The sequence below is a fragment of the Equus caballus genome, chromosome 2 (genome assembly GCF_041296265.1).
Source record: "Equus caballus isolate H_3958 breed thoroughbred chromosome 2, TB-T2T, whole genome shotgun sequence".
In the NCBI taxonomy this organism is placed as follows: Eukaryota; Metazoa; Chordata; class Mammalia; order Perissodactyla; family Equidae; genus Equus; species Equus caballus.
The window spans coordinates 2,526,326-2,547,544 of NC_091685.1; the positions used below are offsets into that span (position 1 = coordinate 2,526,326).

At 45.1% G+C, this 21,219-nt stretch overlaps 1 protein-coding gene across 29 annotated transcripts in view; it reads left to right on the top strand.

Annotated features, from left to right (window-relative positions):
- DAB1 (DAB adaptor protein 1) overlaps nt 1–21,219 on the top strand; it is a 1,085,079-nt gene that overhangs the window by 793,209 nt on the left and 270,651 nt on the right. For 4 of the 29 annotated variants that reach the window (XM_070245404.1, XM_070245415.1, XM_070245448.1 and 1 more), the window contains exon 1: nt 7,106–7,391. The gene's annotated coding sequence lies outside the window, so the exon portion shown is untranslated. 29 annotated transcript variants of the gene reach the window in all.

Sequence of the window (21,219 nt, forward strand, 5' to 3'; positions counted from 1 at the left end):
GAAGATCAGTGAAGAAAGCGTTTCTGCATCTCCCCTGGGAGTTAGGGAGCAGCTCCCAGAGGAGCTACCTCTTGGAGTGAAGACTGAGTAGGAACTTGCCAGTCTTATGGAGGTAACAGAGGTAGCGGAGATGTCAAGGCTTTCATGTGGGGTACTCCAGATGGAGGAAAAACACCGAAAGGGCAGAAAGTTGTAAAATGCAATGAGCATCTGATAGTTTGTTTACTCAGCACTTCTCTCCCCTTCTTCGGAAAAAAGTCCCATTTTCTTCTTCTGGAGGTGGTCTTTCACACTTAATTATATGGTTGGATAGGAGCCAGCATTCGGCTCTCGCCTGTGGAAACAAGTGACTGGTCTGGGAGTATGCGTGTGTCGGGACCCATCAAAATCTTCCCTGAGATTTTTTAAGCTGCAGCCGGGAGAAAGATTTCGGTCGGCTCCCAAGGTGCCGAGCTGCGTGGTGAGGTGCAGGATTTGTCAATGGCTCTGACCCTGTCGTGTGGAAATACTCTTGACTGCAGGAGACAGAAGCCCAGTTCAAATTAGCTTAGATCACAGTGACATTTATTGTAAAATTTACATAAGCGTAGTCTCTCTCTGTCTCTCATTTCTCTGTCTACCTTTACAAAAGCTCCTTCCAGATGGTGGAACTCAGGATCAGCAATGACTTCCATATCTTACTTCTCATTGGGGTTGTGGGGAGTGTGGGAGACAGAAAAAAAAAATGAAATAAATAAGAAAGTCTTACAGACCGTTAGAACAGTGTTTCTCAAATGTTGACGTACCTGTCAGTTGGCCGGAGAGCTCCTATCCTGCAGACCTTAACGCTTTAGGTCTGGAATGGTCCCTAAGATTTGCATTTCTAATAAGCTGCCAAGTGATGTTGATGGTGCTGGTTTAAAGACCACACTTTGAATAACACAATGTTCAAAGATAATGTTTAAGAATTGAGGAAATATGAAAAGCTGGTGCAGTATATGGTGGTTTGGGAATGGGGTAGAAGTGAGCTATAATTTTCAGTAGGGTAATTAGGAGAGGCCCATGGAGGTGGCATTTGAACAGACTTGAAAGAGTTAATTGTATTGACATAATTAAAAATATATATTATTTTCTGTTTTAAGAAACACCTATTAGTTATCTATGGCTGCATAACAAACTACCCCAAAGCTTTGCATCTTAAAGCAGTATTTACTAGTTTCAGTGGGCTGCCTTAGCTGGGCGCTCTTGCTCAGGATCTCTCACAAGGCTGCAGTCAAGGTGTCAGCCAGGGCTGCTGCATTCATCCCAAGGCTTGCCTGGGATGGCTCTGTTTCCAAGCTCACTCTCGTGGCTCCTGGCAGGCCCCAGTTCCTTACGGGCTGGTGGCCAGAGGCCTCCCTCAGTTCCTTGCCATGTGGGCCTCCCCATAGGGCAGCTCACAATCATGGCAGCTGGCTTCGTCAGAGCAAGCAGACAAGAGAGCAAGGAGATGGCTGGCAAGAAGGAAGCCAAAGTTGTTCTGTAGCCTAATTTATTAAGTGACATTCCATCACTTTCGCCGTATTACGTTTACTAGAAATGAGCCACTAGGTCCAGCCTACAGTCAGGGGAGGGGAGTACCAAAGGCATACATACATGAAGCAGGGGTCACTTGGGCCATTTTAGAGGCTGCCACCACAACATATATACCTATTAGCTCAAAATCTAAGTGTTTTATGCTTTTATACAGGTTCTTGTTACTGCTAGTTTGTTTGGCAAAGAGGATCATGGGAATTTTTTGGCTCCCAGTAGAAACCAGGATTGGCCCAAATGGTTCCAATTGAGCTAGAGTTGGCTTTGGCCGATCTTCAACTTTTGAGGTGAATCCATGCCTATTTCTTCTTTTTGAGATCTGGGCAGAGACTGGTGGGCCACTTGAGAGCTTGTGGGCAGCTGAGCTCTGACTGACCCCCCGGCCATTTTAATGCTGCCAATAAAATTGCCTGAGGAGCCTGCCAAGGAGACAGATGCTGCTGCTGGAGAAACACCTTCTGTAGCCTGGCATTTGTCCGGTAATTGCTCTCCAAGAGAAAAGAAACTCTCCACGTGAGCAGGAAGGTGCATAGTGCCTGATTGTCAAGTATAGAGATGATTTAGAAGAAGTGCTGTGAATAAAATGCAAAAGATTTTATTAAAAAACAGAAGACATTTGTATAGATCTCAAGTTGGGTTCTTTTAAAATCCACTGACTCAGGAAATCCTTGTTTCCCAGGCATAAACTAATACACATTGAATTGAATTATGTGCAAAATGCCTCACCTGTTCCCTCACTACTGTTCCTTTTGCAGTCATCTTTCTTTTGCAATAGTGAGAGCTATGATTTCCTTCTGGCTTATAGATTCGTAATGTAGCAAGGAACTTAGGACTGGGCAGTAGGCTCCACCACGTACCGGTAGGAGATTCCATCTTTTGTCTACAGTTTTCTCATCTTTAAATTGGGATATTAATACTTCTCTCATAAAGTTGTTTTAAATATTAAGTTAAACAAAATAATGCCAGAAAAAGTTCCTTATCACATAATAAATACTTAATAAATGGTGTCTTTATGCCTGCTATACTTAGAATAACAACATTAGAAGGAGCTTTAAATAGTACATCCTCCAACACAAGTGGGGAAAGTAGAGCCCAGAAGGCTAATGACATTTCCTAAAGATCATATAATAGTTGTGTTCCACTCATCCATCCCTCCAGTCATTCCCCCTGCATCCATCCATCCATCCATCCATCCCGTCACTCACACCCCCTCATCTAACCATCCACGCATCCAGGCAATATTTATTGAGCTGTACTCTCTTGACAGCGCTATTCTCATTGCAGTGGTTCTAAAGATGAACAAGTCAGGAAAATTGCCTGCCCTTAAGGGATTAGATAGACAATGAGCAAACACATTATTGATAGGTTTTAGATGAAATAACTACTGTCAAATAAATAGGGGTTGAAATGATAGAGAGTAACTGGTAAGAGGGACATGGGGAGGCTGCTGTAGGTTGGGTGACCTGGGAAGGCCACGTCAGTTAGAGAAGGGGCATTGGAGGGGAGACCTGTCAGATAAGAAGGAACCAAGAGAAGGAACAGCAACTACGGAGGCCCTGAAGCAGAAGACGACAAAGAAGGCCGGGGTGGTGGGCATTGCACAGATCAGATGGGATATTTAGAGTTATATAGGGAAAAAATTTGCTTAAATTATGGAATTTCTCGTCATAAAGGTAAAGCAGGTTTCTTTAACAGAGGATCTTTCAAAATTTTAAACATACTAATATTCATTATGATTTTTCAAGGGATCAGGCACTGTTACATTATGAAGTATGTTCAGAATTATTTAACCGTGGATTCATGCCTTCCTTCCTTCCTTCTCTCCATCTGTCCTTCCCTTACTTATTTTTAAAGAGCATCCTTAAGGAATAGAGAGTTCTGTGGGAAACCCTGGTTGGTTGAGTATGAACCATCGTTGTATCCTCTGAGCCTCGTGTCGTCCCTCACGTGAGACCCCACGTTAGGTGGTCTCCCAGAACCTGTGGGCCAGCGTCAGTGTCAGCCCACAGAGCCTGGGATGTTAACTTTTTTTATGTTCTCTGAATAGTAAAGCAAGACAGTTTGGTACAGTTTCTCTTTGGTGGGAAACGCTTCCTTTTCAGCTCATTGTCCTTTTTCACTACGGGCATCTGTCGAGTGAGGGCTGTGTTCTCACAGCCCTCGTGGGGTTCCAAGGAGTCAGTGAGTAAGTTATATGGGGAACAAACTCATGCCTCCCCTACCAAAGGCTCACAGTCCTATTTTCTTTGAAGACTGGCTTTTAATTTATATTTTCTGAGTAATAATGATAATATTAAGAGCCATCGAGCGTCTGCTGATATCAGGCCTAGCGCTGGGTGAATTACAGATTGAGCCGCTGATGCTCACGTGTCGAGAGGTGGGTGCCATCCATTCCGTTTTTGGTGAAGGAAGCCGTGGGGACGCAGCCATTGGGCAGGCACACAGGGCGTCAGGCCACCGTGCTTTCAGGAGCTCACAAAATGTGTTTTCATTTCTTTTAAAATCAGAAGAGGGAAATGAGCATTTAGGGTTGAAGATTATGTTTGCCTTGACGCCAACACATTGTAGAATATAATTCTTACCTTTTTTTATGTCGGAAGGGACCCACGGAGGAAGAAGTGCTTGAGGCCTCTGAAAGTCAGTGTGGGGACCTCGAGAGGGCTCAGGCCAGGGGCAGCTTGCTCAAAGCCACGCAGGGGAGGCAGGGGAGAGAGACAGTCCCAACCTGTGTTGCATCCCTGCTGTACCTTGAGACCTTGTTCTCAACTGGCCTTACTCCATTCTCTCCGCCTTTTAGCCTAAGCATGCTTTCCACAGAAGCAGGGGGTGCCTGAAAGCTGGGGGACTGAGTCCTTAACTTTGGCGCCCCATCTGCCATGGGAATGAGGCAGAAGATCACAGCACCTCGTTTTCAGAGAGCCTCATCCCAGGATTCCTGAGCAAAGGCACAGGCCCAGCCGGGTCCTGATGAGAGTGGGTGCCAGCGAGAGTCCGGCTCTGTGGGCCCTGCCTGTTAAAGCAGATGATTCAGTCTGGCAGGAGCGCCCCTGTTCAGTTGGACCGAGTGCGGAACTGGCTCCTGGAGCCCTAGGAGAAGGAGCGAGCAGAGAGACAGGTGGAAAGCAGCGGTGCTGGGGTTTGCACGCAGCACTCTGCCCTTCAGCCGCTTCTGCAGAGTAGCACCTTTGGGAGGTGTGGCCTTCATGGCCCTGAGCAAGAGCCCATTGGAACAGGGGCCGTTTACATTCAAGGCGCAAGGCACTTCCCTCCATTCTCCTGTGGAAAATGGAGTTTTGATAAAACCTGGGATGATTATGGGTATCACAACAACTAAATTTGATGCTGGGTGCATTCGTCCCTGCCCTGGTGATCTTCCCTGCGGCCTTCAGCTGGTGACGCCATGCTCTCTGGCTGAGTCTATTAAGAAGAGGTTTCTGAATCATTACAGAAGGCAATTGCTTAGATAAAATTACAATATGTTCCTTCTTTGAGCCTCACTTTCCTCATTGGTAAAATGGGACTTTTAGATTATTTCTGTCCCAGCTGTGGATTCTATTTTTTGAGTGACTACTAAGAGAAAGACCCAAAGTTAAGGGCTGGGGATTTGTTCTGAGGATCAAATGAGGTCATGGACGGAAAAGTGCCATGTAATCTTATTCACCTGTATTTTAATGGAGACTAACAGCTCTCAGCTGCTGAGGAACTACTGTATACCAGGGGATTTACATACTTCTTTTTCCATGATAATAATATTGTAAAACAAATATTTGTATTCACATTTCAGAGATAAGGAATTTAGGCTCAGAGAGGTTAAGAAGTAGTAAAGTTTAGAGGGAGGAATTAAGCTTACGACCAACTTCACCTCATGGTCTGTTATTTTCATCACCATTATCATCACCATCATGCTTTTTGTTGCCATTGTTTCATAGTCAATTGAGAAGAAAGATGTGTACATATAGCCAACACACTAACACAGTCAATATCGAGTTAAATAGGCTTGAGCTGAGGTGTCCACTGGTGACCTCTGCCTGGATATAGATTCTGTTGGAAATAAAAGATGTGGGGCAGGGGTCGGCCCCATGGCCGAGTGGTTAAGTTCCCACCCTCGGCTTCGGTGGCCCAGGGTTTCGCTGGTTCGGATCCTGGGCACGGACACGGCACCGCTCGTTAGGCCATGCTGAGGCAGCATCCCATATAGCACAACCAGAAGGACCCACAACTAAAACATACAACTATGTGCTGGGGGCGCTTCAGGGAGAAAGGAAAAAACAGATTGGCAACAGATGTTAGCTCAGGTGCCAAGCTTAAAAAAAAAAAAATGTGTGGGACATTCCAGGGAGAAAAGCACCCAGAAAACGTTAACTTCTCCTGATGAGTTAAACTGAATCTTGATTTACTGGGCGCGAGGTCCAGCGCCATAAACATGTGCTGTTCGGTGCGGCTTTTCCTCTGCTTCCGATTAGCTGGAGGCAGGCAGCCTTCCTTTTTGAAAGGAATAACCCTTCATCCTAAGACATCTACAGAGAGTTTGGTGTCTCTCTCTCTTTTTTGTGTGTGTTTAATTCAGTTTACCTTTCTAAATCTGGAGAATTTGATGACCTAGATGGTTGCTTCAGTTTCCCAACAGGATCAGCCTTCTGGAACCCAGACTTACCAAGAATGGTGAGACAAGTTTAATCTTTCCACCCTCGGTTGGGAAGCATCCCCACGTGGGACTGCCCAGCTCTCTTGATGGGAGAGAGCGCTTTGTTCCACTGTCCCTGTAACACACTGTGTTACACATCATGAGGTCACGTTGCCCTTCCCACGCTGCATGTCACTTCCAACCATCATCTTCCTGGTACCATCACACAAGCAGCTCACTGCTGTGGCTTTTGGAGTCACAGAGACCTGTGTTCAAATCCTGGTTCTGGCACTACCTGTATTTTCCTGAGCAAGCAGTTAACTCTCTCTGTCTAAGTTTCTTCTCTGTGACGTGGAGATGAAGATATTAAACCCATGTGGCTGTTCTGCTGAGGAAGAGAGATGACATGTGAGAGTCTAGCGTTTTGAAATCATCCTAAGGGATGATAAAGGAGCAGGATTAGTGGGATAGAGCGATGAGAATATTGTTGTTCTTATTTTACAAAAGGAAAATGGAGGAAATGGAGCTTGACAAAGGTTTTCCTGACCCAGGGTCACGTGACTAGTGAGTGGTGAAGCCAGCCCTGAAAAACTCAGTGCCCCCACCACCACCGCCGCCTCATGGTTCTTAGAAAGTGCTCATTGCTGCCTCAGGGCTTTGGGGTTCCATCTCCTTGAAATGCTCTTCCGCTAGGTGTCCGTCTGCGTGGCGTGCACCTTTACCTTCTGAAAAGTTTTGCTCCAATGTCATCTCAGTGAGGCCTTCCCTGACTACTTATTTTAAAAACGTGTCCCTTTCCAGCACTTTCTATTCCTCTCGGCATCCTATTTTTCTTCATAGCGCTTCCCAGCACCTGGCACACTGATGCTTGACTCACTCATTTATTATTGTCTGCCTCCCTCCGCCAGAACCTAAGTGCCTCCCAGCACTGAGCCAGGCATGGCACACAGCCTGCATGAGTACAGACATGTGTTTGCAGAGGAGGTGGCCGTGCTTGCATGCCCCTTGCCCTGGTGGTGCGCACAGCAGAGCGCTTTGCTGCTTCTCCCTGTGTGATTGCACCTTGCCAAACTCCTTCTCTGGCAATCACTGAAACTCTCTAATTATGATCCCGGCTGTGTACTTTGTCCTTCCTTCTTTCTGGGTGGCTCTGAGCTCCCACAAGGGCCAAGACAGCTGTCTCTTCAGGAGCTTGCTTTGCAACATGATCACATGGGTAATGCAACATTTAATTTAATTTTTTTTTAATCTCTGAGTAGCGCTCTTTATTGGAAATGAATTTGCTCAGGTTGTTGGGATTTGTTTGCTTGTAGCGTGCTAAGGTGTTTCCCCTGGTAGGAGATGGCTGTTTGAGCTCTTTCTCACCTGTGTCTGAAATTATAGGGACAGGCTTTCTAGACTGTCGTTCTGTGAAGCTGAGTTTTAGTAAATTATTTTCAGAGGGCTCCTTCTACAGTGTGGGAAAGAGTCTAATTGTCCTTTAATTCTCTTAGAGGTCTCTTTTATGCTTATTGAAATGTTTCAAAAGTAACTTGTTTTTGGAGCAGGAATCTATAAAAGTGAATGACGTTGGAAATTGCCTAATAATGTGAAATCAGGTGGCAGTGCTTTCTGTGACTGACATTCTGAATGGTGTACACATCAGACCATTGTTGTGTCAGGAAATGGCCTACGAGTCAGGCGGCCTGGCCGACTGTCCTGTGTGATTTACTAATTGGGTGACTTTGGGCAAACCATTCAAGCTCTCTAAGACACATTTCTTCATTTGCAAAAAGAATACTCTAGGTCATTCGTCTAGATGATGTCTAAGATCCTTTCTAGCTTTAAAACCTAGGCTGGAAGGCTCTGATCTTAACTTGGATACAGCCATTACTATACTGAGCTCTGAGTTGTCACTTTCCTCCTCAAAGCTCCAGTTTCTCAGGCTTTAAAATGAGGATCAAGATTTCTATTTTGTGTTTTTCCAAAGGTATTAAGAGACTTTTTTTTGGACACACAGATGTGAAAGTACTTTTTTGGCTGTAGAATTCTATTGTTATCAGAAACAACTTCTTATTTTATTGTGATTTCATGGCAAACAATGTACCAACAAAATGGTGGGATACAAGTTAGGAGATGAAAAGTCATTGCACATCATGTTGACAGTTTTTAAATTGTGCTTTTAACATATATTGGTTTTACATTTCACTTTTGAATTCTTTGAATCCTCACCTTACATTTTAAGTTCTTGACCTGAGCTTGAGGAAGGGAGTCATAGCTTTCAGGAAATTTTCAAAGGAGTATTTGCTATCCCCATTTTTTAAACTCCATAATTTTTCCTGAGAGTTTCTCCCTGGAATTCCTGAGGGAAGCAATCTTTTCAGGCTTCTTCTGATCATATATCCATTCTTCCTTGGATGGATATGATTTGGCAATACCTGGAGAATCTCAAATATCGAGTAAATGACTATTTGCAGGACTAGCTGTCTGCTTTCTGGAAACCACCTGTTTATGGGGACCTAACCAAGACTCAAACCCAATTAAAAATCTGGAGTAATTCCTTTGCCAGTTTGGCTCTTGATCTTTTTCTTCCTAAAGAATACTCCTAGTTTAGACTGTGAATTTCAGTTACCAAAGGCTGAAGTTCCCTGCAGAGAGGGAAAAGGCATCATAACTGGAGTCAGTGTCTCCACAGGCCTTGGCCCAGGCGGCTGTGCAAAGGTGCAGAGATTCAGCAGGTGGGGAAGGAGGAGTGGTCTAGATTCAGCAGGTGAGGGAGGAGGTGTGGTCTTATCAGCTGGAGCTGAGAGGGGAGGGTTGTGGCCAGATAATATACAAGCCACAGATCCCCCCGGACATCACTGTTATCTTACCGTCACCTACGCCCCCATCCCTATGGTATTAATTTTAACCCTAGAGCTGATAATCTATAAGGAAGCATAAGATAGACCCAGGAGTCAGGGATTTGCAAGGTACAAAAAAATATCTTGGCATCCAGAAGACGTGGATTCCAGTCCTATTTTCAACACTTTGTAACTGGGAAACCTCTGGCCCATCTCTTCTCCTTGTCCAGCCATGGTCAAATAGGGACAGCAAAAACTGCCTCTCTGAGTTATCACAAAGATGAAGTGAGTGTACGAAAAGGAAAGTCCTTGGCAGCTGTGCCAGTAGTCAGAAAGGAAATGCCACAGATGAGGGGAGACCTGAGGCACCCTCCTAAGAAGAGGCGAAGAGCCTTTCCTTTCACTGTTGCTGTGGTCTGACGAGGCTTGCTGTCTTCCCATTAAATGGGAGGTGGGGTGAGTGGGGAGTGGAGCAAACCAGTTGTTTGGGCCTCAGGCCTCAACCTCCATGTGGATCTCACACCAGCTCACCTTTGCTACCTGCCAGAGAAGGAGAAGGAAGTAACGATGAAATGCCAGAAAGGCACTTGAGGGCTTTTAGAAATACTCACCAGGAAATATCACACACATATAATGTCAAATATACAGAGCTGCCATGGGTGTATTATTAATCATTTTATTGTTTTTTATTAGTAATAAAGACTTTAACCAAAGAGTCCATTTGAAAAAATGTTGGATATGCTTAAGGAAATGAGCATTTTTCTTTTAAAACTTTGTCTAAGAGAAGGCTACCCAGAATCCTCATACTTGGCAGGCAGAAATTAATCTAAATGTTTTCCAAATGTACCAAGTGCTTGCCTGAATAGACAAGGAGCCTGGGGCTATTTCCCGTGGGAGTGGTGAGTTATGAATCCCAATATGAGATGTGTGTAATGAAAAAAAAATGGGTCTGTTCAAAGAGGGAAAAGACGTTTTTGAATATTTGGCAAAACAGGTTATTTTTAAACTGAGGAACAATGGGATTGTAGAGATTTCAGAGATTTTGTGATTTTAGTTATTCAGCTATATGTGGGACTCCCTTGCATCTCATTAGCACAGGGGCAAAAGGAAATGCAGGAGAAATAGCAGACTATCCAATAGCAGAATGTCCATGCCCTTGGGTGGCCTTCTGTTCATCAAGAGGCAAGATAGATAAATAAATGGCAATTTATGCAAGGCAGCGTGGTTTTATGGAAACCTTGGGATATCTGGAGTCAGGTGCACTTGGGTTCTAGATCTGGAACCACTCTAGAAATGGGACCTGGGGATTGATATTCCATCAGTTCTGTGCCTCAGTTTCTACTACTACAAAATGGAGATAATAATGCTTGCCTTCCCAGATTGTCAATTTTAAGGAGACAGGCATGGGTGATGCTTAGCACAGAACACAGCGCGTTATAGCTTCTCACAAATGTAACTCTACTTTTCTTTCTTCCCTCCTCCCTTCTGTTTTATGCTCTGTCACAAGGAGACATGTAGTCATGAAGTTCCTTAGAAATTTTGAAGAATATGGGCTGTGACAATATTTTTCATGGAGGACGGCCTTCACTTGACCTTGAGCTGGCTGTCTTCTGCTTGGCCTTCCAAGTGCTCTCTCTGGCCTTCTCCACTTCCCCCTCCCTCCAGACTGCATCCTGTGTGGACTGCATCCATGGGCTTCCTGGACCCTTGGCCTCTTCCTGGTTTGAGCCAATGCAAAATTCCAGCAGGAGGCTGAAGGGCAGGAAGGAGGAGAGTGAAGTCTCTGTGTTTTGATCCACTTTCTGGCTTTCTTCTGGTAGGTTGCCTTGGGCTTGCTGTATCCTAGGTGGAAAGGCACTGCTTGGTTATGTTTTTTTTGGTGAGGAAGATTGGCCCCAAACTAGCATCTGTTGTCAATATGCCTCTTTTTCCTTGAGGAAGATTTGCACTGAACTAAAATCTGTGCCAAGCTTCCTCTATTTTCTGTGTGGGACGCTGCCAAAGTGTGGCTTGATGAACAAGGTGTAGATCCACACCTGGGATCAGGACCCACGAACTCCAGGCCGCCAAAGTAGAGTTTGTGAACTTAACCACTATGCCACCAGGCTGGCCCCTCACTGCTCTTTTTAAGGCAACTTTCTCTACAGGGTTCCCTCCCAGTTCTGGTTGCCCCTCCCTTCTCTCACCCCTGCAGGTCCATGAGAGGTAACGGTTCTGCTGTTCTAACCCTGGGATACTTCCCGGGCCTGTGGGGTTTCCCTTCAACACAGCCCACCCTTGTGCAAATAATCCCTTTATTAACTCTTCTGGAACAATCTTGTTTTGAGTTTGTCATCTGTTTTGACAGATGTTTTGTCATCTGTTTTGAGGTCCCTTTGATCAAAGGGTGGGCTGAGTTTGAGGAGGTTGGCACTGGATGACGGGCTGTGTTCTAGGGTCTGTGGCCAACTTAGTCTGGCTGTAGCATGTATTTCGTGTGAGGATGAGGAGGAAGTGAGGCGTGAGTTTGGGGAGGCATGCCAGACTGGAGCCTGAAGGTCAGCTTAAGTTAACATATCAGATTTTGTATCATAGCAGAAATAGTTTCTGGTAATTGTGTCCTGATTCATTTTGACAGGTATGTATTGAAAAACTAACAGGTATATGGTATAGGAAATAAATATCAGGAATGTCTCCCTTTTCTTTCCAAAGAATTGTATGCAAATGAAATAGAAGGTAGGGAAGGCAAACAGTATGTAATAAGTACGTCCTGTAGTACCAGGCAGTTTTCAAATCTTATCTTATTTATGATACTCAGCACCCATTAGGGGTAGGGTAACAATTTCCAAACTTTACAGAGGCACAAATTAGGGCTCCAAGACTTCAAGGGACTTGACAAAGGTCACACATCTGGGACCCAGAGGAGCCATGGTTTGAAAGCCCACGGCAAGTCAACGAGACTGTGATGTTGGTGTTTTTTGTCTTTATCAGCTACAAGATGTGAATAGTGATGTATTTAAGGGTTTGGATAAGAGGTATAGCCATCCCGGAGTGTGAGCCTCAGGCTATTTGGTACAAGCTCCCCAGTAAGGAGGGGTGTGGCAGGGTGTGGCAGGGTGAGGCCGTGCACAGCAGCCAGGCTGGGAGTCTCAGTACAGCCGTGCGGCCTGGCCTCCTGGAGCTGGGGCAGGGTTTCACAGCAGGAAGGCTCCCTGGATCTCTCGGGACGAGGGTATCTTGCTCCCATTGCACAGGAGTTTGTGTGCTCCCTGCCATCAGGTACCCTCAGCTTCTATTTCTGCTGAAAATGACCTCTCTCTCCTAATTATGTGTTTTTTCTCTACCTGGTGGCTTCTGCTAGTCTTCCCTTCTGCCAGCTCGTAACTTCAGCTCAGTCATCCCCTTGCTGCCTCACAGCTTCTCCCTGTGCATCCTTTCAGTTGTGGTCCCATTTACCAGTGGACAGAATCTGTGTGAATGCATTCAAGTCCTTGAGAGTGAGCATATGCATATCTTCTCATATATCCGGTTTGTCTCCAGCTCTTCCTGCCAGGCCATGATGTGGCTGCTGGTCATCAAGTGAATTGTTCTGGGGAATAGAATCGACTCCTGGTTTAGTCAACTAGAACTCAGATTAGGGCGTGGACATCTGTGAGGGCCATTATTCTGTCTATCACAGTGCAGCCCAAATGCAGAGTACACTCACGGTCTCTCCGAGCTCAGCAGTTCAAAACGTCCAATCTCATCTAAACTTCATCAGTTCGGAAGCCCAAGTTCTCATTATCTAAGTCATTGAATCATGTTCCGATGATTAGGGCATGGCCATCTTTGAGGGGCGGTTTTCCTGCATTTTACGTTATGTCATTTAATTCATTGACCCTGACTGGGCTGTATTCTCAGAGCATCGCGGTTTGCAGTGAGCACGTTCAGGCCTAGGGGAGTTCAGTGTGGGGCGAGGCCGTGGGGTCATGCTGGCCCTGAAGGTGCATGTGAATTCTGTTAACCATTGTGCCTGTGTTTCCAAAACTTTGTTGCATATTCAAATCCCTGGGGCGCTTTTAAGGCTCGCAGTACCCGGGTTGCACCTCAGAGCAGTTGAAGTGAGAATCCAGGCTGGGAGACCAGCATCAATCGTTTTCCCAGCTCCTCAGGTGATTCCAACGTGCAGCAAAGTTGGGAACCTCTGCACTGACTCTGCTGCCTTTACTCACCACCCGAGGCTGCTGTGCGAGGGGACGGGTGCGCGTGGGGCTGGCGTCCGAGGGGACGGGTGCATGTGGGGCTGGCGTGCGAGGGGAAGGGTGCCCATGGTCAGGGAAGCCTTCCCCGCGGAGGGGAGCTTGAGCTGAGATTCGAGGCAGTTGCTGGGTGTAACAGTGAGGAGGGTGGCGTTTATGGAGAGGAAACAGCTTTCCATGTTGGTGATTTGCTATTTGCCAAGTGTGACTGAATTTTTGTGTTTCTGTGAGAAGGTTCAAATAAATACATTCACAAATCAGGAATCAAACAGAAAGAGCTCCTTTGTGAGAGCATCCATCCGCATTTATGGCTTCAGGGAAAGACAGCCCCACGGTTCTCACTGTTGTGTGTGCTTTTTGTGCGGGAGAGAATTGTGGAAATTGGGTTGCTTCCCGTCAAGTGCGGATCCCTTTGTGGAGAAAATGTGAGCCGTCCGTGTATCCCATTTGACAGTAATTGAGATCAGACCGGCAAATCATTAGCTAAGCAAAGGAAGATGACGGGCCTTTCTTTCCAAAAGGAAGGTGGTATAAATTAGGTGTTCGAGAAGAAAGAGAGGAATTAACACAGGATGTCTGCTGCGGTCGGCTCTCCCTGCAGGAGAAAGTGGTGGCTGCGGTCAGCGGAATGGGCTGTTGCAGGAGGAGCCGACTGACGTCCACTGTGATGGGACAGTCACTGGGATGTGGACGGCTGGCTTAGCCCCTGCCCAGGGCCACCCTCGAAGCCAGGCAGCCTGGGGACACCTGTGGCACACTCGCTCAGCTCGTCCCTTAGAGCTGTTGTCCTGTGTTGTTCTCTTTCCCAGTGTCAGTTTTGGAGATAGTGACTGCAGCTTGTCAGAGGGACAGTGAAGAATGATGGTATGTATTTCGGGTAAATCAGCAGGTGAAGCTGCCAAATGCGGCATTTGTTTATTTAAAATCCCCTTCACTAGGAGGGCCTCATTAAATGTCTTTTCTTCCTGCAAGACCCCAGGGGACAGCAGTAGTTCCATGTGACGCAAACCCACTGTGCAGGAGCAGGCATGATAGCAGAGAGCTCAGTCGTGAAGAGCAAATGCACAGTGTGGCTGCCTCCTCATCTCACCAGGGGGCCTAAAATGAGGGAAGGCATCGTGGCTGAGAAGCCCTGGAGGGAGATGTCCGTTGAGGAGTAGAGTTGGGGAACAGGCACGAGGGCCACCTGAGGCCAGGCCTGCCCTTGGAAGGGTGTAGCAGCCACCGAGCGCTGATTCCTCTCTCTGTCCCTCCAGCACGTAGCACAGGGCCTGCCGTGCGCGGAGGAGGTGCTTGGGACATGATGTTGAATTGATTTGATTGACAGGACCTGCGGTTTGATGGCCATGTGCTGAAGGAGGTGGGGATGTTTGCTTTTGCACTGTTTTTCTGAAGACTCGTTTATCTAGGACATCTTTGGAGAGGAAGATTGGCGAGCATGAGCTTTTAAACTTAGTGGCTCCATTGCTCGCAGTTTGCCTCCCTGTCCCCAGTGTCATTGGCCTCTAGTCCCAGGTGATGGGCTGGCACCATCTTGAAAGAACTGGAACTCTGTCATGGCTCCCCTGTTAAACCACTGTGGTGGCACCCTGTCACCTGCCAGTAGCCACTCCCGGTCCATGACTGATTTTGGAAGTCTGCACCCTGCACCAGTGTATGAATTTTTATATATAAATTGACATACATGTGCTACTGTTAATCTACATTAACAGTTAAAGTAATGAACTATTTCCTATTTTTTTTAGAGAAAATAATTGGAAGTAGGTATTGCGGAATTAGATTTCTTGCCTCCGGTGGGTTTTCTTGAGCACTCCTGGGCTGCATGCTCCCTGGTTTGAAGACTCTGAGCCTACAGGATCCTCATTTTGCAGATGAAGAAACGGAGGCTCAGAGCGGTTAAGCAGTGTAAGCGCCTAAAGTTCCCCAGGCAGCTGGTGGTAGAGTCAGGCGGGATTCCCACCCCAGCCCCTCGGACAGCTCGTGCTTTAGGTTCTGCCACCCACTCATACGTTTGGTAAAATTAGAATTGAGAATTTTAGAAGGTTGGGTGGAAGTGGGGCCCCAAGTATTAAAAGCACGAATGGAATTATTTTAGGTTTATAGTTTATTTTTTCTGATACTCTGAGTTTATGTAATGAATTTTCATGGTGCAATAAATACTTAATGAAACTATGATCCATTAGTTAAATGAAATGTCCCTAAGTATGCCATGTTGCTGTCACATAAATCCCTTTAGTATTGCTGAAACCTAGTTCTAACTTTTGTTAGTTTTGAGTTTGATTAAAGAAACAGGTTCTGTTCTTCCTATCATTGCCTTGCTGAAGGCTGATACCTGAGTAATAACAGTGCCTGCCTTCTGGAACATAGCATTTTATTTTTCCAAACGTACTTGCACGTAACTTTTATTCTGATTCATTTAATCCCATGAGTTATATTCAGCATTATCCCATTTTACAGATGAATAAACTGATAAACCATTTAAATAGTTTTTTTAATTCTAGATTTTACCCTAGAAAAGCCAGACCACCAGATAGCTGTATAGCAAGATCCCACTTATTTGCTTTTCACTTTAGTTAAAAAAAGAAAGCATGGTTTGTTCATAGAAAATTTAAAATGACTTGGGTCACCTTGTTTTGACCCTGTTTACAATTATTACTACTAAATTAGGCTTTGGTATTATGTTCTCAGCATAAGTTAGGGGATATTGAAAATTCCCTGTTGAATTTCTTGTAGAGACAGTACTGATGGTAATGTCCATGATACCACATGGTATTGATTTGATGAAAGTCTATACATCCTTTTCATTCTCCATTTTTGGTTCGAAGGAAAAAAAATGCTTTATTTGAGCATAGACTTTGTGAAACCTGTAACTGATCGTATTTCCTTCTTTGCTTTGGCCTCTAGGAATCTCATAGCAGATTGACAACCCATCTTCTGCAGCTGTACAGATTTGTTTGGTGCCCTGTTCTTGCTTTTGCCTTCACCTTCACTTCCAGTCCTTTCTTCCCTTCGCTCTAGTTTTCCTCATTTATTAATTTAATCTTATTATAGAGAATGGCTTTCTGTAAAGCTTTTTGTAAGCTGCCTGAAATGCTTTCTTTTTGTTTTTTTGCGTAATGTCAAGTAAACATAACCAACAAGCAACATAATGAAGATGAGATCTCAGGCCAAGAAATGTCATCTGCTTATGTTATTTTTCTCCCCTTTCTTGATATGCACAATTGTGGCAAAACAGCGTAATAGGGTCTACAATGAGATTGTTAATCTGTCAACTTCGTGGCCTTCAGAGCTTTAAGGCCAGGAATATATTCGATTGGTGTATTGTTTTTCTTGAAGATTTGGTCAAAGCAGTGCTGGCTCCACATTTGCCGTGAGGATGCTGTACGTTGTCCGCAGAGAGAGAGGTCACGCCGTTGAATATCCATGTGCTGAAGTTCCTGCGGCACTCGCACTCTGACACCCCCAGCAGCTTCGAATAAATGCTGCATGTGGGTTCCAGCAGAACTTCCCTCTTCCCCTATTTTCTTGTCTCTGAAAAGAACAAATGTGCAGAATGAGCGACTTTTAGGTATTTTCCAAAGAGGCTCGATCAGATCGGGTATGCCTTGACATATTTTATAAAAAGAAAAAGGACGGACAGATTAAAGCCATAATCCCAGAGGAGAGGGAGATGCTCCAGCAAGGGCTGACTTTGGCCGAGTAATTAGAGGAGCTTGCGGTGATCCACGGCTCAGGTCGATGAAGGGTGTCCGTGGGCAAAGTCCTGGCGTGGAGGCAGAGCCTGCGGAGGAAGTCCAGGGCTCAGGCAGAAAGAGACCTGCTCGGAAGGATTTTGGTCTAGAGGCTTCCGCCAAGTCAGGCAGTCCAGGCAGATAGGGGGTGAAGTTGGAATCTGTGATAAGAACTGACAGCCATAAACTAATTGTAAACTCAGCCAGCCTTGGGAACTAGGAACCATGCCGTCTTGAGAGCTGGAAAGGGTTTGAATTTAAAAGTGAGGCCAGAATTGGCTTTGTTGCATACCTCTGTGTGCGTGTCTGAGTGAGCTTTTTTTTTTTTTTAATTTGGACATAATCTCAAAATTATAAGAAAAGAATAAGAATATACAAAAAAGGACTTATGCCCTGTATTTGGATTCACTTATTGCTAACATTTCATCCCATTTGCTTTGTCATTTGTGTATTCTCTCGCTTTTTGTGTATGCATACACACACATGTGCATGCATGTACTTATGAGCATGTGTATGAATTTTTTCTGAATCATTTGAAAGTAAGGTGCACATATCTTAGCCTTTTATTCTTATTTGGTGTGTATTCCCTAAGAATAGCTACATACCACAGAAAAGTTATCAAATTAAATATATTTAACATTCATATAATATTTTTACCTAATTTGCCATACATGTTCAAATTTGTCTATTGGCCCAATAGTTTCCTTTGTAGCCTTTCTTTTCTCTCCAGTACAGGATCCTGTACAGATATTGCATTTAGTTGTTAAATCTGTTTAGTTTCTTTTAATCTAAAAATATTTCCACAGCCTATTTTTGTCCTTTAGTACTAGATTTTTGAAGAATACAGTCCTTTCCCCCATTTTTTTTTTTTTTTTTTTTGAGGAAGATTAGCCCTGAACTACCATCTGACACCAATCCTCCTCTTTTTGCTGAGGAAGACTGGCCTTGAGCTAACATCTGTGCCCATCTTCCTCTACTTTGTACATGGGATGCCTACCACAGTATGGCTTGATAAGCAGTGCCATGTCCACAGCCGGCATCCGAACTGGCCAACCCCGGGCCGCCAAAGTGGAACATGCGAACTTAACCGCTGCGCCATCGGGCTGGCACTCTTTCCCCCATTTTAAAATGCATACTCTGATTAGATTCCCGGCTGGACCGTTACGTGGAGGTGATGTGCCCCTCTCCGAGTATCACATGATGGTCATCTGCCCCTCTTTCTTAATGTTAATTTTGATAACCTAAGTGAGATATTGTTCAGTTTCTGCATTGTATAATCATAAATTTTTCCCTTGCAACTACAAATAATGTGAGAAGATACTTTAAGACTTGCAAATGTCTTGCTTCTCATCAAAAATTTTCCTAGATTTAGCATTTTGTGATGGTTCTTGCCTGAGCTTTCCTCTGATGGCTGTGGTATGGCGTTTCTGCTCCGGCACGCCCTCTCGATCTCCCAGACAGAACCTCTCCCGCTCTGAGCAGGGCAGCCTTCTCTTCTCCCCCGCTGGCTCATCTGTCATCAGTATGGATTCATGCATTTCCATTTTTTTAGTGGTTTATTATTTATGACTATCCTTAAATTACATTGGTGTTTAACTTGTTCCCAATTAGGCCAGTGAGGGCTCCTCCACGATGGCTTCTGTGTCCGTGGACATGTCCCCATAGTTTGTTTGTTTTGAGCACTTTCTTACTCTCTGGACTAACAAGATACTCCTGGCTCACCTTGCACCTGCCCTGCCCCAGCATTCCCCCATTTCTCCAGGAACTCCTGGTTCCTGTTACTAGGGAATGGTCGTAGAAACCCGAATCTAGGTATTGGGTAGCACGTTGTTACTGGGCTTCAGTGGACAGAGCGGGGAAATATATGCATATAGACACATGTACACATACATATATGTATATGTGTGTACACATACATTTATATACAGATGCATATATATTTTAATTTTTCTTTTTTGAGGAAGATTATCCCTGAGCTAACATCTGCCGCCAATCCTCCTCTTTTTGCTGAGGAAGACTGGCCCTGAGCTAACATCTGTGCCCATCTTCCTCTACTTTATATGTGGGATGCCTACGACAGCATGGCTTGCTGAGCGGTGCCATGTCCACACCCGGGGTCCAAACTGGTGAACCCCAGGCTGCAAAAGCAGAAGGGGCGAACTTAACCGCTGTGCCACCGGGCCAGCCCCACATGTATATTTTATAAATGAGGAATTTACCCTGAAATCTCCTATTTCCAATCTGTCCCCACAGCGTTCTTTCCTGCCATCTCCCTTGCTGTATTTTAATGTCTCTTCTTCCCTAGCGAGAACCTTGCCTCCCAAGAACATGCACGCTCTCACTCCTTTGCTCAGACCTATAGCACGTCTAAAATAGTTGCATGATGGCTTTCCCCATAACACTATAAGAAACAAGCCTACTGAAAAGGGTTTGGGGTTTTTTTCCAGCTCCCCCTGTCCCAACCCTGCCAGAGACTTGAGCGTAAAGAGTTCAATTCTGTGTTCCTAAGTTACTTATATGACTTTTCTCTCCCACCCCTTCAGCGGTTGTGTTTATGATGTTCATTTGAAATAAAATTGGAGTGATTCGTTTCAGTCCACTTCCAGTTTTATACTCGTCCCCACTTCCTGTCCCCGTTAATTTACTTTTTTCAGCTATGTAGGACATTCATATCTTCCAAATGTGGAAATTATGCAAAAAGCTATACAGTACTCTGAGCAGTGTCCCCCGCTGCCATATCCTTCCACCCAGCTGCCCAGTCGCTGTTCCACCACCCAGGATCACCCCGTGTCGATCAGCACCTTCACTCTGGTCTGGTTGGTTTGTCCTGTGTTTCTATTTGCAAAGATAAGTAGCTTTATGTTTCCCCCTTTCCTAAGTGCCCAAATCTCATTTATGTTCCCAATCGTACATGCTTGGAGGTGGCCTTCCCACTTTACTGGCGAGGAAACTGAGACTTCTCGCCTGTGTTGTTGCAGACCTTTGTGCCTCGTTGATAAATGGCCTGTTTTCGGAGCTTTATGGTTTGGATGGAGCTGCTTAAGATGCCCTGACTCATGCAACATGCAGGTAGTGGAATGCAGCTTTCATCCGTGCAGTTGTGCCATGGGCACCCGAAGCCCTGGGTCTGGGACCACTGCCTCTCCATCTGGTTTTTAAGGCGGGATTGTTCTTTTAGACTGGAATTTGCGATGTTCCTAGCCTATCACACAGGCTTAAATGAGCGTGTGGGACGTGGCTGGGAGGTTTTGTGTTTTTTTTTAATTCAGGTGAAATTTACATAAAATACAATTAACCATTTTAATGTGTGCAATTCAGTGGTATTTATTGCATTCATGATGTTGTGTGACCATAACCTCTATCAGACTCTAAAACATTTTTATTCCCCCAAAGGAGACCTGACCACCAAGCGGTCACTCCCCCTCTGCTTCCTCCAGCACCTGGCAGCCAAGGATCACTTTGTGTTTATGGATTTGTCTGTTTTGGAAATTTTATATCAATGGAATCATACCATATGTAACCTTTGGTGTCTATCTTCTTTCACTTGGCATGATGTTACAACTTGGCACCTTATGGCATGTATCAATACTTCATTCCTTTTTATGGCTGAATAATATTCCACTTTGTGGATACACCACATTTTGTTTATATACTCACCAGCCGATGGACATCTGGGAGGGTTTTGAGTGAAGTTGGGGAGAAGACTGGCTTGTACGCTGCACTTGCTATGACTTCCTAGCCATGTGACCATGGACAAGCTGCTAAACTGGGTTGTGCTTCACTTTCCTCATTTGTTATATGAGGGTAATAATAATGTCTAACTTTTCAAGTGGTTGAAGGATTGAATATGATAAAATACGAAAAGTTCATCGCACACAATGGCAAATAGTGGGCCCCCATAAACATTAGCTGTTCTACCGTAGGATTATGTGAGGAGAGGGCTGGGTGGGGAGGGGAGGGGTGGGCAAAGAGGAGAGAGAACACGAATTTGTGTTATAGTAGGTGTTTTAGTATGTGTTTGTTCTGTTGTAGCTGCTCAAACCTTTGTGCTTTGTTAAATAAAAAAAAGAGCCTATCTGTGTTCCCTGCTTTGTGGTTGTGTGCCCCCCCCCCCCCGCCCCCCTGCCCACACACACACAGAACACGGGCTTTTACGTTTAGAAGCAGTTCACTAGACAGAATGTCTGTAGTGGAATGTTACATAATTCACATTTAGATTTGAAGAGCTCATTATAAAAACCCTGACACACTTCAGGAATATTAAATTACTGCAG